Below are 11,170 nucleotides of genomic sequence, written 5' to 3'. Positions count from 1 at the left end.
GGCTTCTGGCCTGCAAATCAGGAACCCGGGAGTCCTGGCCACATATCAGCACCTTCAAACCACCGCACGCGTCTCAAGGAATCCAAGGCTCTTCGGGGGCTGCCCGGGATGCTGTGCTGTCCCTTGAATCTGCTCATTTCCCGGCAGGGGGCTTGCCTGGCAGTGTCTGCCATGTCCTCCACTCCCAAGGTCTCCAGCTTCATCTTTGGTGAACCATCCAGTTTGGGGAGCACCTGTGTTCCCACCCTATTCTCAGGGTGATCTTCTGAGCTACGGTGGGGGGTTCCTCACATTCCCTCCTGAGGCTCTAACTGCTCAGTCATTGCCTGGCAACCCCCAGGTCCAGCTTGGGACTCCAGTCTTTCTCTTTTTTTATTTTTTTTTTTGACCACGCCACGCGGCATGTGGGATCTCAGTTCCCCGACCAGGGGTCAAACCCATGCCCCCAGCATCGGAAGCATGGAGTCCTAACCACTGGACCGCCAGGGAAGCCCCCAGTCTTTCTCAAGGTAGGGAGGACCCAACTTCTTTTCCTTTCCTGCTTCTCCCCCAAACTGTAGTAAAGGTAGCGTATTTAGGGCTGTTCTTCATCCTGTGAGGACTCCAGAAAATCATGCTAATGGCCCAAAGAGCCTAACCAGAGACCCGCCTCCTTTCTGGAAAAATTGGTGAAAATCTAAGACTGCGTCTGAAATCGGGCCCACAATAGCACGGTGGATAAGAACGTGTGTGCAATTCTCAGCCCCCTCACTTCCAAGCTACCAGCCACTGGGCAATTTGCCTAACTCGATTTCCTGGTCTCTAAAACACCTACTCTGTGGCAGTGCTATGCGGATTTAATGAGATCACATAGATAAAACACACAGCACAGCACACACAGTAAGTACTCAGCATAAGCTACTCGCTGTTGCTCTGATTCTCCTGTGATCACTCACTGCCTGGGATAGTGGGAACGTGCCTCCCAGCCCAGGTGCTGGGCAGAATGCTAAGGACACCGTGTCCCCAGGGCCCTTCTGGGAGGCTCAACAGGCAAGCCTCCGAAGTTGGATTCAAATACTGAGTGATTACACTGTCTTTCTCTGAGATGCTAAAGGTTCTTAGGCAGAAACCCTGTGGGTTCCAGGCGAGGGGCTGAGGGCATTGTTTCTTCTTCCAAATGAGTGGTCTCAGAACAATCAGACTCAAGGTCCTGCAACTAGAAGTGATCTCAGAGATTGTCTTTGCTAGAGACTGGGATCATAGACTTTGCCCCATCCTACCCATTTTACAGGTGAGGACACTGAGGCCTGAGAGATTGTGACCCAGCTAGCCATCAGCAGAATAAAAATAAGATGCAGCTGAATCACCCTCCATTACGAGATGCTCTTTCCTCTCTTCTCAGGGCTGCTGTCCTTTAAATAAGTTAACACAGGCAAGACGCTCCGTGTGGGCAACAGGTGTTGGATGTTACAGGTACTGTCAGTTAGGCTCCAGGAACTCCAAGTAGGAGGGAAAAAGGGAAGGGTTGGCCTTCCGTGTGACCACAGGCCCTCTGTCTGCTTGCTTTCCCTCTTTGGCTTTTCTTCTCTAGGCCAGAGAAGTAGGGGGACAGGAGAAAATCTGGTTTCTAACGCCAGGAAAAAAAAAAAAGACAGGGAAACTTCTGGAAAATTCTGTAACTTTAGACAGGAAAAAGGCCAGACTCCCCGGCTGCTGACAGCCTTTCAGGCCTGGCTGTAAGAGGTATGTGTGTGTGTGTGTGTGTGTGTGTGTGTGTGACTCTGGCCACAGTAAGGGGAGCCGGTGGCTCTCTCCCTCTGTTTGTCCTTCTGTCTTCCATCTCCCTGCCCCACTCCCTGTTCTCCCATCTCCTCCCTCCACCCATGAGTGCGGGACCCTCAGGAGATAGTGTTCCTGCCGTTCAAGTGTGCAAGGCCAGGCTGGGCAGCTGCCTGCTACGAATGTAGCAGAAGGTAGAGATCCCTCCCGGCCCTGGGATTTCTGGTTCCAAATGGAAGATTCTCTTCTCTCTCAGGCTGGGTGCTTCCTGCAGGAAGCAGTTACCACCTGCCCCTTAGAATCAAGGACAGATGAAGCAGGTGGGTTTGGTCCCCACCCTGGGCACTACCTGCCCACCCACTGCCTCACTCCCCCTCCAAGGAGGGTGTGTACGCAGGCGATGGGGCCACATCTGGGACACGGGCTGGAGGGGTGGGACCAGGAGCCCAGGGCAGTCCAGAGGCGTGGGCGGAGACCTGGCCCCAGAGAAGGGAGACATGAAAGGGGTGATGAAGACAAGCTGGCATCTGCGTGGAGGCCTGGCTGGGAGAGGAGATTGCCGCCAGCAGCCCAGCCCTGGCTCTCACCTCCTACTCCCTCCCTGACCCTGTTGCTCACATCAAAGTGGGGACCCCTTCCCCTTGCTCGCTCCCTGAATGGGTCCGGGTCATCACTTCTGGCTCCCTGAAGCTGCTGACGGACAGACGGTAATAGCTCCCAGAGCACTGAAAGACCAGCTTCAGGTTAGCACAGCCCCGGCGGTCAGAGCTGTCCTCTCCTGCAGCCACTGTCTCGGCTCCCCCGGGACAGACTGCTCAGTGGGTGTTGGGAAAAGGGGGTTCACAGTCTGCTCTGACGCTGGGGTTCAGAGCCCACAGATGCAGGTGGGAGGTGTGGGAGCAGTGAGGGAGCTGAGGACTCTGAAATCCACGTGAGAAAGCCCGTGGGGTGCAGGAATGAGGCCCGCCCCCGGAGCAACAGTGGAGAAGGGGAGGCCGGCAGCTGAGCACACATGTCTGGCACCTGAGGCACATCATCGCAGCCCAGGCTTCCAAGCCTGCCATCTTTATTTCCCCCCATTATTTATTAAATGACATTTTATCGACCTGCTTTTGTTAGTCAAAATCATACATATCAATTAGCGCTTCTGATCAACAAAGAGATGGCAGTGTTTTACCACCTTGAGCCAAAAGCTAAGAACTCTTGATATTTCAGCTGAGCTGTGCAACCACGTGGTGAGTAAATGCATATTTCCGTTAGGCTTTTATTTTAATTGGTGAAAAATTGAAAGTAGCAATGTCTTATAAATGAATGGAGCCTGCAGACTATGGAACGGGCCCCATCAACAGAATTCACAGGTAAAATCTGCTGTCTCTAGGGGAATTGGGAGGAAAGGTGGCCCTTCAACCCCGTGCACAGTTAGGAAGCCCGGAGGTCAGGATGTAGCAACACTCCTCCCAGTAGATTCTGGGACTTCAGAACGGCTAATACTTTGAGAAACAGGCAAGACAGGCCAGTGAGTATAAATAAATACCTTCAGAGCAGAAGGTATTTATTCCTGAAAGGAAGGTAGGCAAGCTCTTTCACTTCTCACTCTCGCGTCTCCCCTGGTGTGCCGGGGACAGTGCCGCAGGCCGTATGATTGGTGGGCTGGGGCCCATAATGCAGATCTGGGGTTGATAAGGCAGGGCCCCCGTTATAGGGCTGGATGTCATTTTGTCATCCCACCTAAGATGTACTCTTATCTGAGTGTAGCCATGAGGCTTTTTGATAGTTGAGAACGGCTTGATTATACTTTTCATTTCTATAATGAGCTTGTAGTACTTTTATAACTGAGTGTTTACGAGTCCTATTCTAGTTGGAATACACTCGGCCAGCCTAAACCATGACCTCCCCCCACTACCTCACTCTCCACCTGAGAACAGAAAACCCCACGTTTAAGCTAAATTAAAAAATAAAGGACCGAGATTTACAATGCTGGGGAAGCCAATGTCAGGGGTTTCAGGAGGTTGGAGAAGAACAGGGAAAGACTCTTGTGGAGGATACTTGATTATAAAACGTGTTCCCACTTTCGGCCCAGTGAGGGATAAGAAATCTGGGAGACTGTTGCCATCTGGTGGCAAAATGGGAAACTACAATTATTTCTCATTTTGCTTCATTCACATTAACACTGTAATAAAACTAAATTGTACCCTATGAAATTATCTATATCTGACCCAGTGTGACCTTCAAAAATGGAAGCTTACCAAAACAATTCCATGGGAGGAAGAAGAATCTTTTCAACAAATGGCGCTGGGACCACTAGCTACCCACATGCAAAGTTAGGGACCTTAATACAACATACTGAAAAATTAATTTAAAATGGATCATAGCCCAAAATGTAACAGCTAAAACTAGAAAACTATTAGAAGAAAAAATAGGATTAAATCTCCGTGACTTTGGATTAGGCAATTTTTTTATATATGGCACCAAAAGCACAACCAACAAAAGGAGATATAAATTCAAAATCTAAAACTTTTGTGTTGCAAATGTTATAATTTTTTAAATGTAAGGACAACACACAGAAGGGAGAAAATATTTGCAAATAATATACCTGATAAGGGACTAGCATACAGAACACATAAAGAACTTTTACAATAATAAAAAGATAACCCAGGGCTTCCCTGGTGGCGCAGTGGTTGAGAGTCTGCCTGCCGATGCAGGGGACACGGGTTCGTGCCCCGGTCTGGGAGGATCCCACGTGCCGTGGAGCGGCTGGGCCCGTGAGCCATGGCCACTGAGCCTGCGCGTCCGGAGCCTGTGCTCCGCAACGGGAGAGGCCACAACAGGGAGAGGTCCGCGTTCCGCAAAAAAAAAAACCAAAAAACCCAATTTAAAAATGGGCAAAGGATTTGAAGACATTTCTTCAAACAAGATATATAAATGGCTAATAAACACATGAAGACATGCTCAATATCATAAGTCATCAGAGAAATGGAAATCAAAACCACAGTGAGAAACCACTTCACATCCTCTAGGAGGCCCATAGTCAGAAAGATAGGTAATAACACGTGTTGGTGAGAAATTGGGTGTGTAAAATGGTGCAACCCCTTTGGAAAATAGGCTGGCAGTTCTACAAAGTGTTGAGCAGAGTTAACACTTGACCTGTAGTTACCATGTGACCCAGCAATTCTACTCCTAGTTACATACCCAAGAGAAATGAAAACATACACCCACACAAAAACTTATACATGAATGTTCATAGCAGCATGATTCATACGAAAAAGGGGAAACGATCATCAACAAATGAATGGATACACAAAATTCGGCATACTTATACGATGGAGTATTATTCAGCAATTAAAAGAAGTGAAATACTGACACGTTACAACAAGATGAATCTTGAAAACATGCTGAGTAGAAGAGGCACAGAAGATCATATATTGCATCATTCTATGTATATCAAGTATCAAAAATAGGCAAATCTATAGAGGCAGAAATAGGAGAGTGGCTGGCTCTGGCTGAGCGGGAATGGGGAGTGACTGCTAAATGGATATCGGGTTTCTTTTCGCGAGGATGAAAATATTCTAAAATTAGACTGGGGTGATAGTTGTCCAACTCTAGGAATATACAAAAACCATTGAATTTTACACTTTAAATGGATGAATTTTATATAAAGCATGTGAATTTTACCTCAATAAAAATGGCAAATTTAACCTGCTTTAACCTAACATTACATTAATTGGGCGCTTGCCATGTCAGGAACTCTTCTGGGAACTTAACATGAATTATTTCAATTAATCCTTAAAATATCTGTGTCATAGAGGTACTATTATCATACCCATTTTGAAGGTGCATGAACTGAGGCTCTGATAAGTTAAATAAATTATCCACGGTCGTACCAAATAAATATCAGAGCCGTTTGAACCCAGAGCCCATCTGGCTCCAGAGCCTGAGAGCTACCACAGACCTAGGGCTGCCTCTCTGTTCAGTAGCCACTTTACAAGCGTTTACAGATATAGGGCTTGGGGGCCAGACACAAAGATGAAAGCCCTGGTGCCTGCCCCCGGGAAGCTCACAGGCTGGGAGAAGGCAGACGTGATTACAGGTAATGGTTAGGATGCGCTGTAGTAAGTGTGGAACGATGAAGATGGGCACACCTTGCGGTGCTCTGGGGACACGGGGTGACTGCCACCCTCCGCTCCTCCCTCTTGGATGTGTGGATGTGTAACAGCACTGACATAGGACTGGGACGGCCACCCCAAACCTCTTCCTCCCCCTTTTATTGTCAACCCACCTCATCTACCCCACCACTCAGACAGGCTCCCTGGGAGGCACCCTAGATGCTCCCCCTACCCCACCCATGTCAACCCCTAATCAGCTCTACCCATGCTCCTTCCCAGCTGTATCTTGAGCCTGTTTACTGCGCGCCCAGGGCCCCACTCTCGTGCAGCCACCGTCACTTGTCAGCTGGGCCATGGCGTGGGCCTCTTCACCAGTCTCCCCGCTCCTAGTCTGGCTCCCACAAGACAGTCTGCACACACCCACTGAGGAGTCCACAGTGCGAGCAGCGGCGGGTCAAGAGCCCCACAGGTGTGAAGAGGGGCAATGAGGTGAGCTGGGGGGAGTGTTAAAGGGAGGTGATATGAAGTGTGGACTTGTGGTGTGTGGGGAGTACACACGTGTATAGACTGACGTGGGCTGGAAGGCATGGGGTACCTGTGTATTTAGGACATGTTTACTGTAACTGTGAACACACAGCATAGAAAATTCCCCCAAAAGAAGATTCACCCTACTGTGTGATCACCCCTGATTAAAACCCCAGGGATTTAATCTACGCTGTGGATCGTAGCACGTAAGAGTGCACCACGTGGTGCACCACTCGAAGTGCACTCTCGAAGTGCACCACTCTTCGAGAGAGGAAGTGAACAGAAATATCTCAAGACTGCTGGTCCAAGAGGAGCCTAAGGCCCCAGCTGATGGAGGCATCTATACAGACAGCCACCAAGGAGACAGGCGAAGGGGTCCCTATATAGGACATGGAGAGATGACTCAGGGAACTGGGGGTACAGAGGGGAAACGAAGTTGTATAGTAAGGAATTTGCCTGGCTTTTGTCCCCGGCTCCTGGAAGGAAGCCTCTAAATCCTTGGAATGATAGGAATGTCTTCGTTACTCACGGTGGGTCCCTGACAATTTGTGTAACCCGTGGAGAGTGTCAGGGTGGAGGCCATGTCAATAGACCAACCTTGTGATTAGAGGGTTCGGGCTTCGGGATGGAAAGGGGAGTTGGATTGAGTTCAATTACTAGCGGCCAGTGATGTAATCAATCAAGCCTACATGATGACACCCCAGTAAAAACTCCAGGCACTGAAGCTACATGACCTTTATGGTTGGCAATACACATCCGTGTGCCAGGAGGACGATGCGTCCTGACTCCCCCGGGGGGAGGCCATGGTAGCTTCCTATTTCGAACCCTCCCAGACTTTGCTCCATGAGTCTCTTCTTTTGGCTGGTCCTGATTTGTATTCTTTTACTGCTGTAATAAGCCTGTAATAGTAAGTATAGCACTTTCCTGAGTTCTGGGAGTCATGCTAGAGGATTATCGAGCCTGAGGAGGCAGCAGGAACCCCTGAATTTTTAGCTATTTGGTGATGGGGTTGAGGACATGCTACCCCAAAATCTGGCACCTTGAATATTTTACGTTGAAGAAGTTTGAGAAAACAGCAGAAGCAGGAAACTCGATTTGACCTCCTCCTCTCCTTGCCCTTCTTCCCTGAAACAGGTCATAAACCGTCATGTGAGAGGTGCCCTCCCCATACCTGGAGAAAAGGAGCGTCCGTATCTCCAAAGACTGAGTCGCCAAGAAGAATCCTAACTAACAGGCCTTGTGAAGCTGCCCCAGTTGCTACAATTACTTCCTCCCCCCCCAACCCATCGCATTCCTCCCTGACGGGCCACTCTTCATCGAAGCTGGCGTGAAAATACACAGGTATTTTTCTGGGTCCGTTTCTCTGGGTCTTCATTTCTTTATGAAAACTCTCATGCCACGTAAAACTTGTAGCAAATAAATGTGTATGCTTTTCTCCTGTTAATCTGTCAGTTCAATTTTTAGACCCAGCCAGGGACCCTAAGAGGGCCGTGGAAAGCTCATTCCTCCTCTTGATGAGTCGGAAGTGCGGTGGCCTGGGAACCCCCGAGCTTGCAGCTGGTGTCTGGACAGAAGTCCTGTGCAGCACTGTGCCCTTAACCTGTGGAGTCTGGCCTCACTCTGGGCAGGTGGTGTGGGAAGTACACTGCGCTGTCCGTCCCACTGGGGGAAGAGGTGTCTGCACCCACAGGGCATGCTCCGCACAAGCACAGACAGAAGGCCGTGTCTGTATATCCTACTGGGAGCTCTAGCTAAAAGTGGCCCAGAGAGCCAAGGGCAGCCGATTGAGAAAACACGGGGGTGTGTTTTGTGGTGTTCTTTCGTAGTTACGCCAGCCCTCCACTGTACAGAGCCCAGGGACCCAGGATGGTCCCAGCACACCCTGAGCTTGGTTTCTGTGGGAACGAGCAGGTTGCCTGTGACCCTACTTCGTACCGGCTCTGCCACTCCACCTTCCCCCTCTATCCCCTCGTTGTTGAAGGCTGTGGAGGGTGACACTGGTGCCCGGGGAAGTAGGATGTAAGTGCATATTCAGAGAAGGGGTTTAGAGGGAAGGAGAGCAGACTTGGTGACTAACTGGATTTGGGGGCAGGTGTGAGAGAGGAGTTGAGGGTGATTCCCAGGACAGTGGTGATACCATTTAACTAAGGCAAGAGCAGGAGAGGACGACCAGGTCTGGAGAGAGAAGACGAGTGGTGTGAGCACGATCTGGGGGGCCGGTACAGAATCTCAAGGGGTGATGCCCACGGGCAAATGGATATAGAGATCAGGAGCTCACAGGAGAGACCAAGGTCAGAGAGAGATTAGAGGCAGCAGCATACAGGCAGAGGTTTCCAAAGCCGATCCAGCTCTGCTGCCAGGTCACCTGGGTGAGAAACTGGATGCAGACGGAGCCCTGAGGCTGGAGCCTTCAAGGAGCCTGGAAGGAAATCAAGTGAGGAGATGCGAGAGGAGTTCACAGAATCAAAGCGAGCAAGGAGGCAGAGCAGGAGAGATGGGTTCTAAATGTAAGACAAGGTACGGTGTGATGACTGAGGAGAGTACCTTGCCGGCTCAGGCTGGGGGGTGCCCAGCCTGGAAAAAACCTAGCTGGCGAGCAGCAGGCGGGTAGCGGCTCCCTGCAGCAGGGAGTACTGGGGTGAGTCCGCCCTACAGCCCCCTAAGCAAAGCAGCTGGCTCTTCCCAGAGGCTCACAGTGGGCATTTGTGGGGAAGCTAAAAATAAAAGCCCAGATGGGCAAGGGACACTGTTTTTCATTATAAGCCATTTAGTTCTTGATTTTTAAAAAAATCATGTGCATGTAGAACTTTAATAAAAAGAATGAAAAATTACTTATTAATTATATGATTTAATACCAAATCCAATCTTTTCACTGGCTCTAACCAATGTTTCATTTTAGGCATGTTCCAGCCTCCCTTGGATGTAGCCCACTTTCCCAGGCCACGCCAACCTGGGATAAAAGTTCTCTTAGATTATCCTGGATAACTGCTATACCCAGCAAGACTAAGAAAACACAGACAGGTAAGGGGAGAGCACTGTCACTCGGCGCCCTGCCCTAGCCGCCCAGCAGTCGGGAATGTCGCGAGCAGACTGCTGCAGGCTGGTGCTGTCCCACCTCTTCCAGCCGACACCTGCAGCCCGGGCTGCCCTACATCTGGACTGCCTGGTCCCTTTGGGGGCGGTTCCCAGGTTCCTGGGGTTTCTCCAAACACTCACAAAACCAGGGGTCTTCTTCAATTGCCTCCCCAATTCAAAGTCAATTATCAGTATTTTCTAAGTGTCACGTTCTTGTACCTTTATCTCGAGGAGCATGGTTTACTAGAAATAGAAACAACAGCCAACAGTTTTAGGCCTTACAGAAACAAATACAGTAAGTCCCCTACATACAAACCTTCAAGTTGCGAACTTACAAAGATGCGAACGTGCGTCTGCATGTCCAATCACGTAAGTTAGTTCACATGTCTGGCGTACATTGTCACATGCCTGCATCCTCTGTAAGTGGTTGTGCTTCTGTGTACTTTACTGTATAGTACTGTATAAAGTACAGTAGTACAGTGTCTTTATTTCAAGCTCAAGATGTCTGGAAGCAAGAGTAAAAGCAGTGGTGATGTAGCTGGTACTGCAGCTTGCCCTCCGTCTCCTGTTGCTGATGATCCTTCAGCTCTACCGCCTCCCGCCTCCTCTCCCTCCTCCAGTCAGTAACTCTTCTTGCCTCTTCACTCGATGCCAGCCCCTGGATGCCAGCTGTTGTACTGTACTACTGTACTTTTCAAGGTACTGTACTGTAAGATTTAAAATGTTTATTTTTTGTTTGTTATGTATTATTTGTGTGAAAAGTGTTTTAAACCTATTATAGTACAGTACTATATAGCCAACTGCGTCAGTTGGGTACCTAGGCTAACTTTGTTGGACTTACGAACAAATTGGACTTACAAACATGCTCTCAGAACGGAACTCGTTCGTATGTAGGGGACTTACTGGACAGTTATTTCATCTGTGCTTTTAAAGTTCAATCCATCATGCATGGTAAAAGGCATCATGGAAACAGGAAAGTGGGTTTTTAGAAAGCTGTATTATCAACACAGAGAGAACACCTAACGACTGTTCTTGGGGCTTCTCCCCAACTGTGCTGTCACTCCGGGTTTTCTCAGCTCAGCCAAAGTAACACGAGGTGTATTTGTTTGCAAGATGGTACTGTTGCAAGAAATAAGATGGGAGCTAGCTGGGTGGCCGGGATAACTTCCTCCCGCGGGGTGCTCGGCTCAGCATCTCCCTCCTGAGACCCAAGGATAGGCTTGCTTCCAAAACAAAGGAGATTCAAAACACCGGCAGCCCCCTCACAACCACATATTTACAGATTAATCAAAGCCATCCCCTAGTCTAGAAACGACAGATGCTACATGGAGCTAAAATGCCAACTACTGATCCAGAACTTTCAAGATGATCCCTTTCCCCAAACTTCTACACCATTCTTTTTTTTTTTTTTTTGCGGTACTCGGACCTCTCACTGTTGTGGCCTCTCCCGTTGCGGAGCACAGGCTCCGGACGCGCAGGCTCAGCGGCCTTGGCTCACAGGCCCAGCCGCCCCACGGCATGTGGGATCCTCCCGGACTGGGGCACAGACCCATATCCCCTGCACTGGCAGGCGGACTCTCAGCCACTGCGCCACCAGGGAAGCCCTACACCATTCTTTAGATTGCAAACAGGCAGCCTGCAGACCAAATCCAACCTACAAATATGTCCTGCTTGGCTATCCAAGTGTTTTTTAAAAAGTTCTGATTTAG

The sequence above is a fragment of the Delphinus delphis genome, chromosome 8, assembly GCF_949987515.2.
Source record: "Delphinus delphis chromosome 8, mDelDel1.2, whole genome shotgun sequence".
In the NCBI taxonomy this organism is placed as follows: Eukaryota; Metazoa; Chordata; class Mammalia; order Artiodactyla; family Delphinidae; genus Delphinus; species Delphinus delphis.
This window is presented reverse-complemented; position numbering follows the sequence as displayed.